The 17,928-nt window shown below is 40.1% G+C and overlaps 1 long non-coding RNA gene across 1 annotated transcript; it reads right to left on the bottom strand.

Moving 5' to 3' along the window:
- Nucleotides 1–13,513: 13,513 nt before the first annotated feature.
- LOC128821409 (uncharacterized) lies at nt 13,514–17,905 on the bottom strand. Its single transcript, XR_008441104.1, has 2 exons — nt 15,521–17,905; nt 13,514–15,482 (listed from the first exon to the last, which is right to left on the bottom strand). It is a non-coding gene; the product is annotated as an uncharacterized LOC128821409 (long non-coding RNA).
- Nucleotides 17,906–17,928: the final 23 nt, after the last annotated feature.

The raw sequence follows: 17,928 nt of genomic DNA, 5'->3' as shown, positions 1-17,928 counted from the left end.
CTGAGTTATTAGATATGCAAACATGTACAGATAGTTCATATTTATGTATTGCACATAAACTACCCAGCATCTATGCTATATTGTATTATGTAAATAATAAAAATAATGTACAGAAGGAAATAATTCTTTTTATGATAGTTCATTGGTTTTAGTTCTTGCTGTAATGAGAACGTGACCTTGTAGAGGATCAAGTGCAAAGTTTAATGTAAGTTCTTACAGATGCTGTCTTGTGCGTAAGCTTGCCTATGTCCTTATTTGGATATACCAGCTTTTTTGTGACAGATTGCATGAGCAACTGGGGTATAGGTAACTACCTGATAACCTGACAAAAATGCCAGCAAACAACAATGTGCTTTAAAGGGAGAAAACAAAAGTATTAGCAATGAACGTCTGACTTACTTCCAGTGGATCTGTCATGACAGAGCCAGTACACTGACTATTCTGTCCCCATCTTCACCAGTCGACCTCGTCAGTTACTGTCAGTGTCAGCAACTAAATACAGGTGGTAAGTATACCTGGTTTATCCTTTCCAGTGGGAAGGAAAATGATACAGTACACAGCACATGTTGCAATGGAGAAAGACATCTTCAATACTGAATGATCCATAAAAATTGCTTGTATCAGAAATGGATAATGGGTATTCCACCAGTCAGCTGATAGTCAAGGTGATAAGTTAATACTTCAGCCACTGTGTGTACCTCCAGTAAGGGAACACAGGCATGCTCTGTGACTTCACCATGGAATTGCTTTAAAGCACTAAAAGTATTTCTACCTTTTGTATTAAAGCAACATCTGCAACTGCTTCAGCATAAAGGTGTTGGGGTTTCTTTTGGTGGGTGTTTTTTTTGTTTGTTTTTTTTTTTTTTTGACCTGAGAATGCCCTGTAGCTGAGTGTTTGAGGAACTGTCTGGTTTTAATACTTTCTTGGCTAGAGTGGTTTAGGACTGGTACTAATACTGATGTTTTTGGTTAATGATTATGGTGGTCTCAATCTCAGTCTGATTTTTTTCTGTAAAAAGGTTGTACATGAAAACACTTGTTGAAATATTTGATGTTGGTACATCTGTACAGGAAAGTATGGAATGAAAAGTCCTTCTTTTTCCTGTAAAATGAACTATATCATGTAAATTACACTTAAGTAGGTTATGAGCCTGTCCTCAAGTCTGCAAGTTGGCCAGTACTTTGTTCTTTTAATAGTGTATGTCCTAAGTTCTGATTCTGTTGAGGCTCATTAAACAAAGGAGAGGAAGGTTGTTTGAAAAGAGCAAGTATTGACAAAGTATATGGATGGGGACACTGTTTAGACTTATGTGCAAACACTGGTATGTATATTATCCAAGAAACATAATTGCTTCATGTGTCACTCATCCTTCTTTAACATTTGCCTGTTAGACTGAGATCTTTTTAACTCATGCATAAACACAAGTTCTGGGAAAAGTCTTACTCTGTTTTAAACAATATTACTAGATGATGGTGACTTTTTTGGTTCGGAAGCAGAAAGGGCCATGTAAACATGTGAATAAATGAAAACACCTAGGTCATCATTTCATAATCCTCAATCTGTGAAATGCTTGCCTAGCCCCAAGTGTTATGGCTGTCTGCTGCTATGTTCAACAGGATTCTGGGCAAACTTACCAACAGTTATTACTGTTAAACCTGAAACTTGGAATGTCAAGAATGGCCTTTCTGTGGTGGTTCCAATGCTGATGAGCTGCCAGATGCTTTGGCTGGTTGTTGGTCATGATGCATAAGGATGCCAGGGGGTCAAGAACCCCTGACTATTTTCATGACACTTAGATCGTTGAAACCATGCTATTGATCATCGGCTACTTTCCTTTGGGAGGTCATTATTCACAAGTGTAATGGAATGTCTTAGATTCTTCTAGTCACTGAAAGGGTACTTAAGGATTTGACTCAGGTCACTTTTCACTTTTCTGCTTCTCTCATTAGTTTCTCCATCAGCCAGAAATAACATGTTTTCTCACAAATAATGTATTTCTGACTCCCTTGATCTTTTTCTGTAATTAAACACGCAGGATGTTTGATGGCCTGCTTCCTGATTTAGGACACAAAGAGCTTTGGCAGTATACCTGAAAGTACCTGGATGGCATTGGAATTGACATGAATAGTTAGAAAATAACTGAATAGTTGGAAAATTTAAGCTGGAAAAATAATGAGTGACTATATGTTGAAATACAGTAGAGGAACAAAGTTCTGTCTGTGAGTGCAGTTACAGTTATCACCACAGAGAGTTTTAAATGCCATTTTGCAAACCTGAGTTGTTACTTAATCTATTGTAAACACTTAAACAGAAAGTGCTTCAGTGTTTAAGTTGCCTGTTTTATAAGTAATTTAGTAATGGCCAAAGAAGCAGGTTTGGAGTTTGGAGGTTTTTTTCACTAAAGGAAATAAAGAGGCCATTTCTGCTTGAAAGGGCACATCAGCTTAATAAAGCAGAACTGAAGACTGGCTCACTCATGGTATGACGAATTGAATTCTGTAGGATGCAAATTAGCAGAATATCGGCAGTCTGCAGAATATTAGAAATTAGCAGAATATCAGCAGTGATTTTATGTAAATTAAATTAAAATAGGGGTAAAGATGGGAGTACTGAAATAAATGCAAGAATCAACACCTACAATAGTAACCAAATACTCTGGCTTGACTGTTTTATTTGCATAGGTAGAATCTACTATTAAAAAAAAAAAAAAAGTTAATAATTGAGATTACTAGTGTCACAGATTCCTGAAGAAGCTGTCTTGTACATGTCTTTTGTACTAGATGGTAAGATGCAGATGACAAATTCTTTTTTCAATGAGTTTCATTTCAGTGTGTGTTTCTGTTGTAAGCTCATGGCCAGAATTGTAGCAGTGTTGGAAGATGGGCTTCTCAGGTGAGTGTTACTTTGGCTCAAACTGCCTGAGATATCTGTGTCTTCATTAAATCCCTTTGTGGTGCTCTTTCTTTTCTCTCTGTATCTACAACCAGTTCACCAACATTTATTTCCAAGCAGCAGTAAGCCTGCTTATCACAATCTGAGGTTTATTCACTATGGAGAGAAAACAAAAATGGGATAATTATATTAACCACTTCTGTTATGTTGTTGGCATAATCTTGTGAGGTGTTAGAAGCAGAATACATTTGCTGAGCTATTGCATGGCAAGCATGGAGGTGAAGAAATGCTACCAACAGCTCTGACCTTTTACTTTTGGAGACCTACAATACCTGTGTCTAATATTTTTGTCTCTTTAATATATTTTCAAATATAGCAAAAGAGAATGAAGTCCCACTGTGAATCTTTACTTGGTAGTATCAGTGAGATTATAGCACAAATCTGAGGAAAAAGAAATCAATTTAATTCACTATCCCTCATTCTTGTTCATATATTTCTTACCATAGTGATCATATATATTGTTTAAAACCCACCCGGCCTGTGTCATTTTTTGATTAGGGTTTTCCTTGAGTGGAAAACATCTTTAGATGTGATTGAATTTTCTTTAGTGAGAAGTTGGGTGCATGATGACTGTACCCTGAGTTCCCAAGAAAGCCTGTGAAACAGTTTATGCATGGGACTATTTGACTTTGATAATGCTTCTGGGAGACCAGGTCAGATTGGGTTTAAACAGGATTAGGCTAAAGTAGATATTCCTTAGTTGTATTTTAAGTAGCATGGGATTGATGAGGGGAAAGCAGATTTATGAACCTGGAAAAATTTTGATCCCTCTCAGTCTTCAGAGTGAGATTGAGCTGGTTCCTTTGATTGCTGGATTCATATGATGAATATGAAACCCTTACTGATTTGTGTATTTCTTTTAGAATTCCTGACTGACCTTGTCTTGGATGACCAAAGTCTTGGATTTTTTTTTGTCAATTTAGTCATGACAGCAACTCGAGGGAAGTTCTGTGAGTACTGGGTCTAGTGTGAGGATGATGGACAGGCAGGCAGTAGAGGTGAGACCACTACACACAGATTTGCACACACTGCTGAGGAATCACGGTTTCGGTCTCTGTGCTGAAACAGTTTGGTAGCTTCAAGCATGGCAGTGATGCAAAGATTAGCATTTGCCATTGCAACTTTAAGGTTTGCTAACTGAGTATGAGCCAGAAACCTGCAGGTTGTGGAGATAGCTTTACATTTAAGGGGATTCTTTTGCTGAAACTAGTTAGTAACTACATGTCTAGACTTGCCAATAGATAAAGGTCTGACAGTAGCAACAGTTCACTGGCTTCTCAGCAACATTTTCTAAGCTAGAGTATGGAAATTGTACTATGTTAGGAAATAGCCTAGAGATTCAAGTTAATTTACTCCTCATTTCACCTAAGCAGGAGTGGTTGTATTTGTCATCTGCTGAGGTGGAATCACAGTTCAGCAGAGAGTCATTTCATAGTGTTGGCCAGCCTTCAGTAAATAGAGTCATGTAACACTCACTCTGCAAATAGCTGCTGGAGGCCAAAGGTTATATCAGTGAACAGCAACATTGGGACTTTTACTGACTCTGCCTCTGCTTCCCAGAGCCCCTCATGCTGGTGGGTAAGGGTTGCTGTCCTCAGTGCACAGAGGGGAGGACAAAGCATGGAAGGGGTCAGTGAGGACACAGCCCCCAGCTGTGCTATATTAGTGGACTACTGCTACCAGCTGCTTGACTGTCTTACAGCATTATTTTTACCCTAACTTGTGCAATTGCTTCCTGATTTGGTTTTGGTGAAGTGATCCAAGCTACAAAGCCACATTTTAAAGAGCAACATGACACATCTCGGAGAGGGTGGGTAAGTTACACTACCAGAAGCAGACGTACAACATCTAGGAATATCCCAAGTGCCGCTAACATCATCTTTCAATAAGAGGAGTGCAACATCTGAGTTCTAAACTGCCCCTGGCCAGGATAAGCAGCAGTGCCATGTTCTGGACCCAGCTCTCCTTGCTTCAAGTGTCACTGTGGCAAACCTGCTTTCCCCAAGCTCCAGAGTGGTATCAGGGAGGGTCAGGGAGGAGCAGCAGCCCCTTGGCTGGGCCCTGAACAGGCACTACTCAAGACACAGCTCCACCATATCACGTTGGTGGGCAAAACCAGATGAAGCCTAGAGTTGTCATTTCTACATTTCCCTTACAGCAAATGCTGCCCCAAAAGATCTGTATGCTTCTCTGGAGGCTAAAATTCACCAGCACCACACTTGGTCCTCATCAGGCTATTAAAATTCGTCAATCACTGGCACTTCAGCTCAGGAAACAATTGTGTCACACCAATGCCAAAGAAGAAAAACACCAATACGCAAGAATACCCATACACTTCTACTGCCTTACCCTTACTCTGTAACTTAACCCCTGCACAAGCTTTGACTGGCCTTTTCTCTTTCATTTCATCCCCACTTGTGATAGCACTTTAACAGCCTGAAGTAAACGTGTCTGATTTTCTTAAGGCAGACATAATTTGAAAACATGACCTCTGTGTATTTGTGTGTGTGTGTTGTTTTTTAACTCTGGTAAAAGGTTATGCCGAGAACATATCTTTGCAGACCTTATTAGTATTGAAGAAAGTAAGTTCATATATGCACAGCCTGCAGTATAAGTAGTTTGCTGGTTTGGGCTACAAATGTAGAACTGTTTTTAGAAAAGCTAAAAGCAAGAATTTCCACTTCTCTTTCTGCTAAATATGCTTCTTTTTAGGGAATGTTTTGCTAACATCAGTTAAGTTGCTGACTTATGTTTGGGCTGTTTTTAACTAAACACAATTTAGTTAGGTGGAGTATAGACAAAGAATACTGTTTGAAATCTCTGTTTTTGCAAACCTGCTCATTGTGTTTTTAAAAAGTCTGTTGTTCAAACACACCTGCTTGCTGCCCAGCTCTGTTCTAGGTGAGAGCTGCACGTGAAAACCCCTGCCCCGTGCTCACCTACCTCAGTCATCTGAAAGCTGTGTGTAGAGAAGCAAAGCTTTGTGTTCAGACATCAGATATATGCTTTTGTGTTTCAAAACCTTTTGTGTGTGCAGGATTTACAGCCATGAGCACACTTTATAGCTTTTTTATTTCCTGCTTCAAGGAAAGAGCCATTATCAGCCCACAAATGTAGAAACACAACAAGCTCAGGGGTTTGATTCAGCTTAATATAACCAGTGGCTAACCACAGTCTTCACTGTGCCTCACTTTCCCTCCAGCACGTCAGAAAGTGATTCACAAAAATCATGTGTGGAAAAACGGTGTCCAGGACAGCCCATCAGAATCTTCCTGCTGTGGGTTGAGCCCTGACACTGCCATCCCCATGTGAGCAGGAGTCCCAGTTGTCACGCCTCTCAGGAGCCCAGTTCAGGCCTCCTGTGTCACTGCAGCAGTCCCAGCTGGTTGGCAGGGCTGTGGGGGTCCCAGCCGTGCCTGCTGCAGTGCCAACTCCAGCCCACACGATCCCAGCAAGGCATCCTTGCACCACTGCAAACCTTCCTCAGCAGCTGAATAACAGCCTTTTTCTTCTCCTCCCTGAGTACTTACAAGGAATTTCAATATAAGGAAACTGCTTGTAGAAAAATACTAAAATAAAATAAACTAACTGGTGTCTTAAGGCTCCCCTTTCCCAAGGCTAAAAACTAAGGGTAAAACGACCCCATTTTTTCAATTAATGAAGTTGTCAGTCACACTGGCTAGTCCCGGAACAAAGTTCCAGGAACAAGTAAATATTTTAGGCATGTGCGTTTGTTTTATCTGTGCTGATAGTGCCAAGCTGTGGCACAATCAGGTCACTTTGACCATAAGCTAAGCACCACATCTCAGAAGGATTTTGAGTCGGCCAAAAGGGCAGGGCATGGTGCCCTGGGGCTGTCTATGCCACACCACCACTGTGATAATGGATTTGGAGTTTCAGCAGTATGTGAATGCAGTCAGCAGCCAGGCCCTACCAAGGGCACCATGGAGGGGGTGAGCATTTATGCCCACTATATTGCCTCTGCTGGTCCCCAGGATGCTGGGACAAGGGGCTATCAGATGGAAAAAATCCTCCAAGTCACCAAGCAGAGCTGAGTCTGCAAGAGGGGAGAACAGCACCTCCTCTGTCACCATTGGTCCAGCATGAGCAGTCTCATACCCCCACATTCATTGCAAATGCCAGGGAAGACTGAGTTTCACCAAGACACACTGACATCACTTTACCTATGCTCAGAGGCAAAGCACAACAGTGCCACAAAAGCTTGCACAAAGCCCCACAAGTGGCCATGTGGATCATCCAGGAGGGTATTTTGTGCTTCAAGTCCCTTTTTTGATTTTCAAACACTTTTCCTTTAATAACAAGGAAGGTTTAATATCTGCAGCGTGATTGTTCTTTATAGGGCCTCCACGTGAATTTTGCCTATATCTGATCTGACTTGTGAGAAAAGGGGGAGTAGTTTTTTTCCTGTTTTATGATTTTATGAAGATTTGTAACAAGGAATTTTACATCATGTTTAGGTGACTTGTCATGCAAATGACTGTAATAAGAGGTAAGAGTGTTTGTTCTGTTTTTTATGATGATATAATAAAATGTCAAAATAGGAGTCTCAAAGTCCAGTGTACAATGTTAAGGCGGTGGTTGCTTCAAGGTGCTCACACTCTGCATGGTGAATAGACCAAGCAAAATGCAGAGAGGAGTGTGGGAGCTATTTGTGTCAGCGAGAGACGCCACGCAATTCATTCTCATACTTAATTTTGTCTAATTATTAGTATGGATTTTTGTAGGCAGTGGAATAATCTGCTTATCAAATACCACTTTGAAATACTTCAGTTCTGCCTTGTTCTGAAGTTAAACATGTCGCAATTTAGTCAGCACAGTGAGTCACAATTCCAGTAAATGCAAAAGACAACTCAGTGCATTTAGCACTAATATTACAATTAACACTTCAGAAGCCTGCCTAAGTAACAGAACCACCCAAAACAATTATATAGACATTTTTAGTAACCAAGGGGTAGTGTTTACTGAACAGGCAAGAATCCTCCTTATAAAAATCTTCACATGCTGTTGAGACTAGAAATGGTTGGTTAAATTATGCCTGTAGAAAGGTTTAACTCTTCCAAAGCAGCACAAACACTACAGAGGGGAGCAATACAATGCAGTCTTTCAATGTCTATCAGAGCAAGTTGCTTAGACCTTTGCAAGCAGTCAGCATTGACTTTCTTTGCTCCAGAGAGGGGCAAAGCTGGCAGGTGAATCCTCCAGGCCAAGGGAGGGGCTTCTCTGCCCCCTATCTTGGCAGAGAAGCCACAGTGTCCAGCTGGTCTCTCCTGGGCTCTGCCAAAGACATTAAAAGCAGTGGGGCCATGCTGTTGCTCGTCCTCTAGAGTAAAAGGATGAGTAAGCATTTTTAAAACACTGTTGTGGTTATTATGAAGTAATTCTTGGTAATGTCTAATACCTTGGGTTTGTGATGTTATTCCAAGAGATGGCCAGTTGAAATTTTCATGGTCTTTGCATCTATGAAGATGTTGGGGTTACATGGTAATCTTGGGTTTAGGAAACAATTTACTAATTCTTATCCTTCCTGTTAGTAATACCATGTAGTTCATCCATCCATCCATCCATCCATCCATCCATCCATCCATCCATCCCACATTTGTCACCACAGTATCTGAATTTTATCAGGACAATTAAAAAGAAATGGTTCTGAGAGCTCATGTGAATAACAGAAGTGAATATGAATCACAACCCAAAGTGGTATTTTGCACCTGCTGCCCATGTGAATAATATAATATTGTTAACAACTCTGGCGTTCTTGTGCCCACTGCCTTTGCTGTATTGTTTTCCCCAAATCAATAGTTTTTAATACATCAGAAAGTTATGGGTTATTTTTATTTGAAGATATAAGGGCCAGGGTCTTCAGTGGGATAGCTGAAGGCTTCTGTGAATCCACAGGATATGTATTATGTAGGAAAAAGAATTGCTCAGGCCAGCTTGATGCCTATTTAGTCCCCCAACGTTTTAATATTCTGAGCAGAATTTGCAGATAACATTTGCCAGGAGAAAATAGAGTGTTTTTTGCAATGGGTGCAATTTTACTTTCTTTCTTGGGTGTCTTTAAGAACTTTAGAAGAGATAAGTGACGCAGGAGAGGCAGTGGGGTACTATCTGAGAGGGACTATTTAGATTAGATTGAAACCCATGATGATGATGACAGGTTGAGTGGGTAAAGATCAGGGGAATGTCAGCAGAGTGGTGTCCTTGTAGGAGTCTGTTACAGACCACCTAGCCAGGATGAATAGGCAGATTATTCATTCTACAGGAGGCTGGGAGAAATCTTACAAGTGCTACCCTTGCACTCATGGGGGATTTCAACTTGACAGATATCTGCTGGTAGTTTAGAAAATGAGGGGGTCCATCCCAAATCTCATGACTCAGAAGGATGGTCTCCCCTTTTGCATCCTTACCTTTTCTGTGTCTCCTACTAAATAATTCTAAATCAATTCTTATCTGATTTTACTTTATATATTTCATTCATTTAGTATGTAATGCAGAGAATCTTGCCATTGAAGTTTGTTAAGCTGTGCTTCTGGACCTTTATATTAAAATTGCTTTTTAAAATACCTTTGACAGTGATCTAAACCACTCATTTGTGACAACTGTGTACTTCTTTTTTCATCACCCTAAAAGTACATCTACTTTCTTCTCACTCAGCAGCAAACCTCTTTTTGGAAAAAGCTACCAGGCACTTTAAATTAAATCAAATCACATTTTGCAGGAAAGACCTAGAAAATAATGGAGAGGATTGGCTGCAAACATAAGCACACCCAAGTCTGGCCTCAATTCCACTTTAGCATCTACAGGCAGAAGTGGCAGCCACTACAGGACAGCAGCAGCTCCCAGAACAGGCAGGGGAGCAGCAGAGAGCTGTCTGTGCACATAAAGTGCATTAAGATGGCTTTTATATGAGAAGAAGTGCAAATGCAGCAATATGAATTTAATTTGACATTTTGTGATGTCATTGAGATGAGGATGCCCTAGTGGTGGGATCTCCCTGCTCTCCAACAGGCCTCCAGACAGCATCTGGGCTGCTTCTGTAGGCTGGCTAAGCAACAGGGTGCCCAAGCAACCTCCCAGACTGTCAGCACGGGATTCATCACAGCACTACACTTAAGGGAGCAAGACCCATAGTAAGCTGAGACACTGGGTGTTTAGCACGTGCACAGTGGGAATTGCTCAGTATGTAAATACTGTGCCTGAAACAACTCTAATCCTGGTCACTCAAATCCACTCTGTGTGTGTTTCACCAGGACATTCAGCTCCAAGGGTGGGTACATGATGAAGACATACGACATGGCCTCACGGGTGCCTCAGCCATCCCTCTCTGACCTGGAAAGGTAAGAGCAGAGGGTTGCAACTCTTCAATATTTAGATTTACACTTACAAAATCTCTGAATATCTCTTTCTGTAACAGCATCTGCTGCACACAGTTCAAACTCTTCTCTTCTTCCAGTTACCCCTCAAAGCAAGTGATTTTTGTATAACAATGCTGGAAATGCCCAGAGGCAGCCCCTCAACTGGGGTAGGGAGGATTGTGCAGCACTGGCTGCTGTGTCCTGCAAGGCAGTGCTGATCTCATGTGGCACATCTGTTTGCTGCTTCACAAGTCATAAAAATACAACAATGGGGATTCCTTCTTGTTGTGATTTGACATGGAAGTGAATTTTTTCTAGGAAGTCGGGTCAAACTAATTAGTGGTCAGGTTTAGATATTGGCACTTGGAGTAACCACTGAAAGTATAGACACGCCTCTGAGAACACAGGGGGTTAAAAGCAAGAACTCCCAGGAGAACTCTCTCTTTTGGTTCCGGTCATCAGAGAGTGCAGACCTCCCCTGCCCAGCCACAGGCTGGGTGGGGGAGGGGAAGCCACGCGGCCTTGTCCAGGTAGGCCGAGGGGCTGAGGGTCTGGAACTGAGCCAGCTCCTGTGGACGGAAGGGTGGAGAGAAGTGGAGATGCTTTTGTCCCCCCCCCCCCAAGAGGGAAAGAGACAGAGAGCTTGGCGGCACCTGGAAATCTGCCAGCAGAAGAGAAGGAGAAGGGGGGGGGATGTCCAGCGTGGGAGATAGAACACCAGACCGAGATATCAGCCGTCCAGGGAGTCTGAACATTTAACCCTTTCTAGGAAATGAGGGCTTTTTAAAAGTATTACTGCTCCTTAATTTGTAGTAGAAGAGAGATAGTCCGGGACCTGAGATGTTAGAAGAAAAAATATTTAGGTGAGAGAAGATGATGAAGTAGCTTTTGGCTAGACTTTTCTTGTTAGCCATAGACTGAACCAAAATCTCCTGCAATAGAGACTGCATTTTAGAGAGATGCAGTAGTGACCCAGGGAGACCTGTTTCAGCTTCGAACAGCACAAAAATGGCGAGAAATGAAGAAAGCTAAAGAGGGAATGGTGATACCCTCTGTCTTCGGGAAGAAGATGAGTCCTGTTTTTAAACCCCTCGGCCCCAGGGGAAAATCAGGGGGACTGTAGTCCCAGGATGAAAAACTGAACTGTTGTATCTTTAAGTCCGTGGCAAAGCATCCTTAAAGGAGCCCTATGAGCAGTCTGTCCATGCACGGTGGTGAGAGCACTGTGACATGGAATGGAGAGTGTCACACTAGCAGATTTTTTTTTTTCCGAGCAGTTGCCATGTGTGACAGGGAAACACAGAGTGGCAGATGTGTTTCCTAGGGGGTCTGTGGTGCAAGAGAGACTTCTCTCTCCCTTGATAGTTTGAGTATGGATTACCTGAAGGGTGGTAATTTGATCAAGAATCCCGGGTAATGTTTTATAGCTAAGTATTTTTAAAAATTAGGAGGAGAAAGGGTGTTTTAAAAGGTCTTCATCCTAGATTTAGTTTATGTGTTTTCTGTATTAGTAGTAGTTTAATAAAGTTTTTTCCTTTGTTACTAAGCTTGAGCCTGCTCTGCTCTATTCCTAATAACATCTCACAGCATTTATTTAGGGAAGGTGCATTTTCATAGGGGCGCTGGCATTGCGCCAGTGTCCAACCATAACACTTCTCAAAAATAAAAGGCCAGGGAATAATTTTTAGAGCACCAAGAGAATACAGTGAGTATTAATGCTGCCCTTAGCTAGCTGGAATTGATATTTTATATGAATTATCAGAGAAGTTGGATTTCTGACAGCTGTGAACTTTCACCAGTGTGTTGGAAGGTGAGATTAGTTCAAGCAGCGGCTGAGATGAAAATGTACTACTGCTGAATACTTTCAGTTTCTATGAAGAAAAATACTTCTATATTTTGAGATGTTACAACTAACACCAACTATGAAAGGAAGAAGCATTGCTCATATTTCAGCTTGATTTCATGGCCTTTATGCCATATTTTTAAGGTAATTCCTAAAGGCCATATTTAATTAAAAATAATGCAAGAATGCAGTCACATGCTTTGAAAGGCTGATTACGGATTACAAGCATAGGGCAAGCAACCTGCATTTTGCATTTTAACTATGTTCTTAAGTCATGAACTGCAAATATATTTGCAGTTTAAGCTGAAATATAAATAATCCAGTATCTGATCTCAAACCAAAAGCATTTTTGTTTTCTGCTTTACAGTCATGGGAGAAGACTGATAAATTTACGTTGATGAAGTACTCAGGATTATTCAGTGACTTTTTGGGGGGATTGCAAATCCTGTTTTCACTTGTAGAAACTGCATCAACTCATTGTAGTGAAAAAGGTAATTATATCCTGAGATTTACTGAGAGCATACCAAAGGCTCTCCAATTTTCAAATTGACTTGGAAACCCTCTACACCATAAGAATTCTGCTTGCATCTGGGGCTCACACTACTTTAAACGGGTAAGTCTCAACGGAGTACTCCAAGGATTTTTCAGAAGTAAAGTGTCAAGTAGCAGAATTCCCATGCTGAAAGCCTAAATCGACCCTCCTAGTAAGGAAAGTAGTCTATAAAGAAGTTTTCTTTCACCTTCTCTTCTCTGCTGGTTGATGAAAATACAGAACAGCTTTATTTCTTGTGCACAAAATTTTGAGAAAGTTGATAACAGCTTGCACATAATTCTCAACATTTCAGTATAAAATTCCTCAGTGTGTAATTAGTGGTCCTCTTGTGGCAGTTTTTGTTTTAAGAAAATACACTTCTGGTGAGTTTCAGAGCTACTTAAACTGGGGAGATTTTTATGCCTAGGCTTTGAAAAGTAAGAAAGTGAAGAAACACTTCAAAGGAGATGTGACTCTTTTGTTAAGCAGAAGAAGCAAGCATTTCAGGACAGTATACTTCAACACAAAAAAAAAAAAAAAATAAAGTGGCTACTGAAGCACTGGCTTTGATTGATGAAGCCAACAAATCTGGTAATAAAGATACATCAAAACCTGTAAGAGCTTTGAATCTGAAAAAAGATCCCCTAAAATAACATTGTACATACGATGCAGAGTCTGCAAATTCCTGTGATGGGGAGTTGTCCAGGTTCCCCAGAGAATAGGGTATGCTGCTGTGTATTTTATTGTTCATTAGTCAGCTTGTCAGCTTTTCTTTCTTCTCAAAAGTCAAATACAGAAAAAGACAAGGGTTGGTGTAAATACAAGGCCTCTTTATTTTGTTTCAACAGTACATTACTTCCTATTTAGCATGATCAAAACCAAGCAGAACAGTGAAAATCACATATACCATTTCTCCTAATACAGAGTTCTTCCTTGAAACTGCACAAGTACAAAAGGAAGGATAAATTCAACATTAACTCCAGTTAGGCATTTTCACATGAACCAGAGCTTATGCACAACAGGTGACAAGCAGACAAATCAGCATCAGAAAAACTTACTCCAGCAAGATGTGAACTCTCCTTTGGGGAAAGAAAATTTGTCTTGAAGCAAGGGATGTAAACATCCTCAGATAAGGATCGCATGCTAATGCTTTCTAAAAGCTTAATCACTAAAAGTTGTTAGAGGAGTACACAACCCAGCTCCAAAGCCACAAGGCCAGACAGGATGCAGTTTACAGCCTTCAGTTGTCACCAAAACTTGCCCCTTCTCCTGCAGGCTTATCTCCAGTGTGTTGTACCTAAATATGCCTAGGAGCCCTTGGCCAAGGAAAGCTGCTGATGGCTTAAATGCAGATCACAGTAAAACATCCTTATGTGTTTGTGAGCTGCTCACACATTATATCCTAGCCTTGACTGAGTTCAATTGTTATTAGTTGACTCAAGTCATTAAGCCAAATCATTGAGTCTAAGAGCTGCTGAAACGTTACAACATCTACCTGGTGGGGCAAATATTTTGTGTTGAAGCATTAGGCAGACTGGTGTAAGATTGCCCTTTATCCTTATCCTTCTCCCAGCTCCACTCTTTACCATAGTTATTTTCAAACTAAGACTCAGTCTATGAGAAACCACAAACCAATACCAGAATTAAAGCTAATACATGCTTACGAGTCATGACAGAGCAAAGAAGTGAGGGTCTAGGCATGACTAATGCATTCACGTCTGCAGAAGTGACTGCCTCTGCAGAAGCCGCAAAGGATCTTTTGGTTGGAGCACACTGATTCTGGGTATTTTCTAAGAAAGAATTTCCACTGAAGTTTCCAGGAAACTGCCTCCCAAAAACATTGCTCAGGCTTTCCACATAAACTAACAATTCTATTAACTTCAAACAACAGATAGTTGTTAATGGTGCTTTTGGCTTCCCAAGAATGTCCTTTTGGCTTCCCAAGAATGGTGTTTGTTGCTTTTGTTACTCTTTTTCATACCTAGAAGATGTCATTTGCTGGTTTCTCTGTTGAGAAAAACGTCAGTTGTTGCACATACAGTGCTTAAAACCCCCACAGATTTAAGCCAAAGTCCTAGCATCTAGAAGTTCAGTACTAGATATATGATTGTGTGATTTAATATGTATTTATTGGTCTCAGCAATGAGCTTAATTTCTAAACAATGTGATATTTAAAACAGTTTGTATTCAGTCACTTCAGTCACACCAGACTGTCTGAACTCAGTTATTACTGCATCACCATGCACATGAAAGGGAATGATGTCTGGAGCATGCATGAATAGAAATTCTTCACTGGGACCAGACTAATTCAGCCTCTGTTCTGGCCAGTGCTAAATGTTTCACAGGGCAGGTGTAGATAAAACATAATATGCCCTTACATTGTTTCCTCTGGAACCATTACAGGTAATTTTGATTTAAACTTGGAGCCGAGCTCTAGAAGTTGTGAAGAGTTACATAATTATTCCATAAGCAGGTATTTGGCCTTCTACTATTAAGCATGTAAGCAACGGCTTTGGGAACTTAGTCAGGTTTTGGACCTCCATGACTTTTAGAAGGAATGACATCCATGATCTAATGGAACATTACCTTGGAATGTATATTTTTTTCAGAGCATTTCACACCTAAAATTTCACTGGCCTGTCATCTTCTTTCTATGAGTTCCTCAGATCGATCTCCTTTCTACTTTGCAGTATTTTGTATTCTGCTCCAGTATTTTCAAATGTCTTCTGAAATTAATTTTTCACCTCTCCTTGGGGATGGTGCCATGTAGGCCAGGAGCTGGACACAATGATCCTTGAGGATCCCTTCCAGCTTACCTTATTCTGTGACTCTACACTATCATTTTACAGGTGAGTTGACTCCTAACACATACCAGGCTGCAAATAAAGCAGCATAGTTTATTAATGAAAATACAGAACTTTAAAATGTGTCCACCTTGTCATCTGTTATGGATTGTTCCTGGAAATGCTTAAAGAAGTATTTTTAAACAGCTTATCTGAGTAATGACATTAATATCTTTTCCTTTTAAAACCGGGATATTCTTTGAAAAAACTTGGGCTTAAGTATTCTTTTTAAATGAATAATCAAGAATTACTATGTTCTTTTTTGCTCAATTTAACTGAAGATATTCAACAGTAATACCTCTTACTAACTTGCATTATCATAATTTATATTTGAAAAAAAATCTATTTATCTGCACTTCTTTTTACATTAAATGTTAGCATTCAAGTTCATAAAACCGTTATTTTTTTTTCCGTTCATGAGTGCATAATCAGGCTCAGAATTTTAGACAGGGTAATTTTAAAGTTCCCTTTTCTAAAAGAAAGCCAACTTACTGAAAATTTCAGTACAGTGAAAAAATACACTCTTTTTCCCCTACAAAACCTTAGGATTACACAAAAATACAGCATAAATATAAATATTAGGCCAAGGCAACATTTTAAAGTGCAGAACTCCACTTGCCACACATGAATAATTCAAATAATGCTGCATAATGCATAGGCAATTCTTACTAGTATTTCAAAACCTAAAGTGACACAATGAGATAAACATGTAACAGTAATTCAAATGCATTCTATTTATAACAAATAAGTGCTCATCTGACCATAGAACACAGTAAGCATATTGTTCCAACAAGCAAGCTCTACACAAGTACCCTTTTTTTTCCCTTTGTCTGAATGGCGTGCTACCATTGAACATAAAGACATATTAAGAAAGAAAGAAAGATTTCACCATCTAGTAAGAAAACTTGTGGGGAGAGACATCTGGAATCTGAAAAATGTACATTTTTCCAGAGATTTTATGTTTAATAAACCAATTTATAGTGTCATATTTTTCAATTTATACTGACTGAAAATTATTCCTCTCTTTTCTTCCACATACTCATATCCCCTTAATGTCCAGTTGTTTCATTTTAAGGTTTGGGGTATTTTTGATTGTTTGGTTTTTTTTGGGCAGGTAGTGCTGGGGAAAAGGGAGGAAGGTAGAAGAGGGTTCCTTCAATTTGTATTCAGCTACTAAGTTATGTGATGGGATGAGAACAGATGAGGAATAGTTCAAGTTCTAGCTTCTATTAGCATTTTGGTTTGAGACAATAGTGTTCTTCTAAATCCCCAATCATTGTCCCTTGTTGAACCTTGTTTCAGTTTGCAGGGTGGTTTTGGTGTAATAAGAATTAAGCTTATTTTGGAGAAAACTGCACTGGAGGCTCAGCTGCCTTCCAAATATACTCCAGTCTCTAAAAGAGACACTAAGAATCTGAACCCATTACTTGGCCTGCTTCAAAGTGCATATGCAGTAGGGACATCTATCCAAGGAAGCATATATGTAGTCTTGAGATGCATATAGTGTACATGTGTAAGTCTCAGCAGTAACCACTTTTATCCACTGATTCTCTGATTCTCCCCCACCAAATCAAACACCATGGTAATCTACACACAGGCACAGAGTCTCAAGGATCAAGACTTCAGAGTGGGATCCTTAGTGATCCTTAGTAAGTAATTTTCTCTAAATTACTTCAGAGAATTCTGACTACTACATTCTTTGTATGACTTAAAACCTTTAAATTTTTTGTGCATAAGCCATCTTCCACTGAACAAGCTTTTGGGACTGCCTCAGATGACCCCACTTAGCTTTTCTGGCAGCACATTTTTTCTTTATTCAGATCTATTTAAATGTTGCTGTTAAAAGACCCTCGGTTTATTTTTTATATTAACTCCTCCACTGGCCTCCTCAAACATCAAATTCAGACTTCTTTCCTTTACCTCTAAACACCTCAGCATTTAATGTAATGCTATCCATCTTGGGCCTTGCTCCTCCTGGTCTTGGGCATTGCAGAGTGCTGCAGGCAGCCTATGCACTACCTGCAGGCAGAGCTCCTCCTCTAGCTGAGATTCTTAAAAAGATGATTTTCCACTGCTATGTCTGGGTAATTTCTAGATACTAGACATAGAAAACCTATAATCAAAAGAGAAGTTCCTACCTTGTCCCTGAATTTAACAAGAATCAAACTGCTCATGACCCAGTAAAAACTCAGATACAAAGCTCACTGGCAACAGTTATTCTAGAGAGTCCCTTTGTAATTGGGACAGCAGTGTAGTCCTGAACTTGTTGAAGTTTTAATGTGTTCTCATATTGCAAATAAGCAACCTGTCCTCTTCCAAAGGTATTTTAAGAATTGCTGAACCCTTTTCTTAAAAACACCACAAGTTAGAGACAGTTAAGA

Source organism: Vidua macroura, chromosome Z (assembly GCF_024509145.1).
Source record: "Vidua macroura isolate BioBank_ID:100142 chromosome Z, ASM2450914v1, whole genome shotgun sequence".
In the NCBI taxonomy this organism is placed as follows: Eukaryota; Metazoa; Chordata; class Aves; order Passeriformes; family Viduidae; genus Vidua; species Vidua macroura.
Note: the sequence above shows the minus strand (reverse complement) of the source record. Positions and strands in the feature narration are given on the sequence as shown.